The 7,174-nt window shown below is 44.2% G+C and overlaps 1 long non-coding RNA gene across 1 annotated transcript; it reads right to left on the bottom strand.

Moving 5' to 3' along the window:
* Positions 1-511: 511 nt before the first annotated feature.
* Positions 512-3,195, bottom strand: LOC131384461 (uncharacterized). Its single transcript, XR_009215338.1, has 2 exons — positions 3,057-3,195; positions 512-2,017 (listed from the first exon to the last, which is right to left on the bottom strand). It is a non-coding gene; the product is annotated as an uncharacterized LOC131384461 (long non-coding RNA).
* Between the last annotated feature and the right edge of the window lie 3,979 nt (positions 3,196-7,174).

Below are 7,174 nucleotides of genomic sequence, written 5' to 3'. Positions count from 1 at the left end.
GGGAAGATACAGTGAGGGGCCAGGGCAGAATTACACACATATGGTTTTGCCATAATGGCAAAAACCAGTTACTTTTGCACCAACCTAAGAGTTCAGAGTAAGCACAAACATGTCAAGAAAGACACACTTATGTCTTCCTTGGACATGACTTGGGTGTTCTTGAACTCATGAACTTGGATTTGGGTGTTCATGAGTCCTTGGGTGTTCAAGGACTCATGAACACCCTGCATCAGACATGCTCGGGCATGTGAGTGGCAGATTTTTATAAAAGGCTTTAAAAATGTAACAGTGATCTTGAGGAAAATGTCAGGTTGGGGATGGGGCAAGAGGACTAAAGCAAAAGAAACTTCTGAAAATGGAAGCAAAGAAACACTAAAAATCAGTGGGTTTCACAGAAAAAGGAAGTCTCAATTTTCTCTGATCGCAGGAGGAAGGAACAATCGGGATAGTTCCCACTGCTTTACAAAGTGCAAGTGTTCACGAATCATTGAATAAATGCTGTAAAGATAACTGGGGAAAGTAAAGGGTTTATTTGAGATCACAGCGTCAGCACCCTTCCTCTAGGTCAAAGTGGGCCAGAGAGGGCTGAGGAGACCAAATCTGCAGAACTTGTTTCTAGAAACTATGGAGTCACAAGCTCATCATATCCACTCTGCTTCCTCAGAGATAGAACCGGAATGGTGAGTTGGGTTTAGCAGGGATGATGGTATGTAACCAATACAATAAATATAGATGATTTCTCTGACATCAGGGAAGAGATACTAAATTTTGGAATTTAGATGGTTTCCATACCACATTTCATTTCTCTTAAATATACACATTAGTATATAGCAGAATTGCCGGGTCATATAGAGATTCTCTTTAACTTTTTGAAGAACCATGAAATGTTTTCCACAGCAGCTGCACCATTTTACATTTCCACCAGCAATGCACCAGGGTTCCAATTTCTCCACAGCCTCACCACACATTATTTTCCTTTTTTTTAAATAGCCATCCTACTGGGTGTGAAGTAATATCTCATTGTGTGCATATGTGTTTGTTTGTTTGTTTTAATAGGGGCTGGGTCTCCCTTATTGCCTAGTATTGCCCAGGCTGATCTCAAAGTCCTAGGCTCAAGTAATCCTCCTGCCTCAGCCCCCCCAAGTAGCTGGGATTACAGGCACATGTAACTGCATCCAGCTTCACTGTAGTTTTGATTTGCATTTTCCTAATGACTAATGATGTAGAGCATGTTTTTAATGTGCTTATTGGTCATTTGTATATCTTCTTTGGAGAAATGTCTATTCACATCATTTTCCCATTTCTAAATAAAGTTGTTTCTTTCTTGTTGAGTTGTAGGGTTCTTTATATATACTGGATATTAATCCTTTATCAGATGTATGATTTGCAACTATTTTCTCTTATTCCATGGGTTGTCTTTTCACTTTCTTTATGGTATTCTTTTATGCATAGAATTTTTAAAATATTGATATTTTATCTGTTTTTTCTTTTGTTACTCATGCTTTTGGTGTCAAAATCTAAGAAATTATTGCCAAATCCAAGGCGATAAATATTTTCTCCTGTTTCCTTCTAAGAGATTTATCATTTTAGCCTTGTCTTAGTCTATTTTGTGCTGCTATAACAGAACAAGAGATTTATAATCTTACATGTCTGGAGGCTGGGAAGCCCAAGATTGAGGGTCCACTTTCAGTGAAGGCCTTCATGTGCCATCATTTCATGGCAGAAGGTGGAAGGGCAAGAGAGCACGTGAGAAAGCAGGAGAACAAGACAGCCAAACTCGCTCTTATAACAAACCCCCTGCCATGACTTACCCATTCCGGAGATAATGTCAATTAATTTATGAGGGCAGAGCTCTCAAGACCTAATCACCTATTAGGCCCCACCTCTCAACACGGTTGCATTGAGAATTATGTTTCCAACACATGAACTTTGGGAGACACATTCAAACCATAGTAGCTCTTAAGCAAGAGTACATTCTTGCTTCTTCCTCTCCTTGACATTTCTTCCCAAATAAAATCTGCAAAAAACAGATTTCATGAGTTTAATCTTTGTAACTTTGGTCAAATTGCTTTATCTTTCTAAATCTCATTTTAGAAGGGGATAATTTCACAAAGCTGTTGTAAGAGTTATATGAGATGTTTAAACATACCTAGTATAGTGCCTAGCGTACTGGTGCTCAACAATCCTATACATCCTTTATTCTTTTGTTCAAAGGCATTTCGCTCCAGGACCTGCCAAAGTCAGTTATTCCACCTGATCTTACTGCTTCCTTCTGGACGGTCAAACCCAGGGGCTCAAATCTCCTATCTTTGCTTTAGAGGCCTCACTGGTCCTCATCCCCCGCTTGGGGCCCTGTGCTGTCCCAGCAGTTTCTGCCTCCACTAAAATGCAGCCTGGAAAAACTGGACTACCATGGAGAAGAAAAATCTGAATAGGGAAAGAGGGGAACGGAAAGAGACCCTACAAGGCCTCCACCTCTGGGCCACGGTGGTCACAAGTGAGGGCACACGTAGGCCTATAGGGAGATAAAGGCCAAAGTCTTGGAGCCGTGGGAAGTCACTCATGGATCCCATGGCAGGATCCCCTCTCCCAGTCAGAGGTTGCTTCTGACAGTTCAAGGGCACAGTTTCAGGTCCTCCTTTTCTAGGGGGCCCTCTGGGGGCTCCACCATCACCAGGCTCCTGCAGCTCCCCTATGTTCCCAGGTGGTCTTCCACTGAGCCAGCTCGAGAGCACCTTTGTGCCTGCTCCCACAGTGACACAGAAGGGCTCCCTAAGGGCCAGTGCCCTCCACACGGGGGCTCCCCATGGCAGCAAATCCAGAGAGCACCCCGGGAGTCCATTCCCACAGCGGGTCTTCATGGGGGTGGTTCCCCGCAGCACCTCAGGGACTCCCCCCAATAGAGGCAGCTGTCACTCGGGGTTCATCCAGTGACACGGGGGCCACCTTAGAGGCAGCTCCCACGCAAGCACCTCAGAGTCCCCGGAGGACTGTCCACGGCCACAAACCCACCCCTCAGGTGACAGCCCGGTCCCGCCGCCCCCGTCCCCACTTACCGGGGCCGTCCGGGGCCGGCGGACTCTACACTGCGGGCCCTGCGCTGCCCAGCGGAGCTCGAGGGCCGGCTTGCTGGGCTGAGGGCCGGCAGCATGCAGCGCTGGCTGAGCTGGCCGGTTGAGGCGGCTGGTTGAGGCGTGGGCGGCGGCGGCGGCGCGTGCACCCACGCGAGGCTTTCTTGGCCGGCGGGTGGGCGCGCGCTGCGTTCCGCCCCGCCCCCCCGCGCCTCGAGATACTGGCCTAGCGAATCAGTTACGGGCACCGGCGTGCTTACGGTGGGGGGACGCGGGAGTGGGGTTCCATGGGCTCGGATAAGTAGTGGGCCCAGGTGCCAGTTGGCGCCCCCTACGAGCGCCCTGGACTGGGGCGCGGGGACTGAACGCGCCGGCCAACTGCAGCAAGGACAGTGTCCGCCCAGAGGGGGCGCAGGGCTGAGGCCGCTAACACTTTGTTCCGCTCCTGCCCATAAGGGTGAGAGTGACTCTTCCAGCGACTTTGGCCCTCGTGCTCTCTCGCCAAGCTGCCACCCTAGGCCTCCAGGCTCATGACGCTGGCATTCGGACACTCTCTGCAGTACTCCACTGGCCTCTGGAATGTCCAAATGACCCAACTCTGACTGCACTGTTTCCTGAGAGTATTGGCCTCCCATCTCCAGCAGGAAAGCTGGGCTGTCATGTAACCCACTTTTTGCTGCAGCAACCTCATCCCTCAGACTATTCAAACAGCCAGCCGTTCTGAAGGCTTTAATGTGTATTATACCAGACCACGTGCTTTGAAGAAAGTGAGGGCAACACAAAGAATATCAAAAATAAGCCACTGATAGCTAACTATAAAGAAATAACTGAAGAAGTACAAATGAAATGCTGAGGACCTTATTTAAATTATTTTATTTATATATTTATAGTTTATGTACATTTGGCATACCTTGTGTTTCCAGATGAATTCAATTTTATACCGTAAAAAAGAATTCATCTCATCTTGTGGGGGATACAAACAAGAACTCATTTTGTCCTTACTGTCATGAGACTTACCAATAAGGACTATAAGGGAGGTATAGTATTTACTATGGTTTTAATGTTTGTTCCCTCCAAAACTCCTTGAAATTTAATTGCCCTTGTAATAGTATATAGAGGTGGACCTTTAAGAGGTGATTTGCCCATGAGGGCTCTGCCCTTTTGGGTGAGTTTAATGCCTTTTAAAAAGGGCTTTCTGGAGTCAGTTACTTTCTTGGCTCTTCTCCTCTGCCATGTGAAAAACAGCATTCCCCAACTCTGGAAGATGCAGTGCTCAAGGCACCATCTTGGAAGTAGAGACCAGGTCCTTACCAGACACCAAACTGTTGGTGCCTTGATCTTGGACTTCCCAGCCTCCAGAACTGTAAGAAATAAATTTCTGTTCATTATAAATTACCTAGTCTGTGGTATTTTGTCATAGCAGCACAAAATGGACTAAGGCAATACTATATTTTGCTGTTTTTTTGGCGGGGGAATGGGGTCTCCCTCTGTTACCCAGGCTGGAGTACAGTGGTGTGATCATAGCTCACTATTGTCTCAAACTCCTGGGCTCAAGCAATCCTCCTCCCTCAGCCTCTGGAGTAGCTGGGATTACAGGCATGAGCCACCCACCTAGCTTGCTATCACTTTTAGACACAAAATGCTAGATACTAAACACTGTACATACATATATAAGTCATTTAAACTTCACACAACTATGAAGTACTATACTTTTGTTATTTTCATTATACAGCTATAGAAACTGAGGTACAGAAAGATTAAACAACCTCCCTAAGGTCACATAACTAATATGTGGAATCTAGGTATTCTGAATCCAGAGCCCTTACTCCAAATCAGGTTGACCGTACTGCCTCCAGGACCACCTTTAAAGTGTGGCAGGATCCCAGATAAATATGTTTTTGCAAGGATCTTAAGTATGTAAACAATTTGATTAAAAAATCTACTGCAAAATCCTTGGACTCATGTGAAGTGTAATGTTTTATTAATGAAGATTTGAGATAATGGCTAAGGAAATGGTACTTATATATTTGTTTACTGTTATGTCAGTGCACATAAAGCTTCTTGGTGGTGTCTAGGCACTGTTCTTACTCAAGTCTAATTACCATCTCTTTCTGTCTTCATTATCAGATGTATCACTTCTGGTTAATTTCACATCTCCCACATAACAAAAAGTAATGACGCTATTGTTACTCTTCAGAACCTGTTTGTATCAAGACAATATAGATCTTCTGCCTTTATGGCTTCCTATCACTTATTTAGTGCTAATTAAATCATCTTGCCACCTGTGAATACTGACTTCTAAAGACTCTCTCAGTGGTTATTACTGAATTTCATTAATGATGACCACAAATTCAAGTCTTATCCAGAGGATACGGTCAAATGTGAAATGATCACTTGTTTTCTGGATTGTTAAATGTTAGGCAACAGGGGTACCTTAATGGCGCCGGTTCCGGGTTCTTCTCCCCTTCTTGACCGGGCACTGTCTGAACCCGCCAAAGGAGGGCCAATCAGAAAGAAGCATCTCCCGCCTTCCCTTGGGCCCGCCCCACGTAGGCCCAACGGATATAAAACCCAGCACACCAGCAGCTCTCTCTCTTTCTCTTCTCTTCTCTTCTCTCTCTCCCCCGCGCGACCTGACCTCTACCTCTCCAATAAAGATCTCTTGGCTGCCACCGGTGTCGTCTCTGACTAGCCTGTCGCCCTTCATTAAATATACCCTTTGGGATTTTATAATATAAATATAAATATAGAACAGGATGCCTTCCAACCATGCCTTTTCTTGAATTATTTTTTAGGCCATAATCACTGCATTCCTTGAGTGAGCGCTTTCAGTGTTTACTGCATCCCTACTTTACTCACACTGCCACTAGCAGAGAGAATAGGTGGGGGGGCTGTTGACTTAGTGAGAGGAGCAATCCCGTTGGCAGAGGCTATCTGATACTCTTCTAGCATGGCTTAAGATCAACCAGGGAATACCCCCTTTATAATAAAAATGCTCAACAAACTAGGAATAGAATGAAATTTCCTTAATCTGATAAAGGGCATCTATTAAAAACTCAATAGTAGCATCATACTTAATGGTAAAAGACTGAATGCTTTCTCCCTAAGGTCAGGAATAAAACAAGTATGTCCACTCTCACCACTTACACTCAACATTGTACTGGAGGTTCTAGTCAGGGCTGTAAGGCAATAAAATCAAGTAAAAAATATCCAAATGAGAAAGGAAAAATAAAACTATCTGCAGATGATATGATCTTGTATATAGAAAATACTAAGGAATCCACTTAAAACAACCTGCTAGAACTAATAAATAAGTTCAGCAAGGCTGCAAACTACAAGATCAATATACAAACTTAATTTTATTTCGATGTACTTGAATGAACAATACAAAACTGGAATTTTAAACAATTCCATTACTAATAGCATCAAAACAATAAAATACTTAGGAATAAGTTTTGCAAAACTTATAATCTGGGCCAGGCGCGGAGGCTCATGCCTGTAATGCCAGCACTTCGGAAGGCTGAGGTGGGTGGATCACTTGAGTTCAGTAGTTCAAGACTAGCCTGGCCAATATGGTGAAATCCTGTCTCTACTAAAAATGCAAAAATTAGCTAGGCGTGGTGGCAGGCACCTGTAATCCTGACTACTCAGGAAGCTGAGGTGGGAGAATTGCTTGAACCCAGGAGGTGGAGGTCTCAGTGAGCCGAGATCGTGCCACTGCACTCCAGCCTGGGCGACAGAGCGAGACTCTGTCTCAAAAAAAGCACAAACACACAAAAAAAACCCAAAACAACAACAACAACAACAACAAACTTTTACTCTGAAAACTACAAACCATTGTTGAAAGAAATTAAAGAAGAGCTAAGTAAAGATTTTTTTAAACCCCATTTTCATGGATTGGAAGACATCATTAAGATAATAATATTCCCCACATTGATCTATAGATTCAAAACAATGCCTCCCAGAATCCCAGCTGACATTGTTTTAGAAAGTGATAGATGATTCTAAAATTCATATAGAATTGCCAGAGACCCTGAATAGCCCAAGCAATCTTGAAAAAAAAAAAAAAAAGTAAGAGGACTCACACTTCCCAATTTCAAAAC

This window comes from Hylobates moloch, unplaced genomic scaffold (genome assembly GCF_009828535.3).
Source record: "Hylobates moloch isolate HMO894 unplaced genomic scaffold, HMol_V3 SCAFFOLD_10, whole genome shotgun sequence".
Taxonomy (NCBI): domain Eukaryota; kingdom Metazoa; phylum Chordata; class Mammalia; order Primates; family Hylobatidae; genus Hylobates; species Hylobates moloch.
This window is presented reverse-complemented; position numbering and strand designations above follow the sequence as displayed.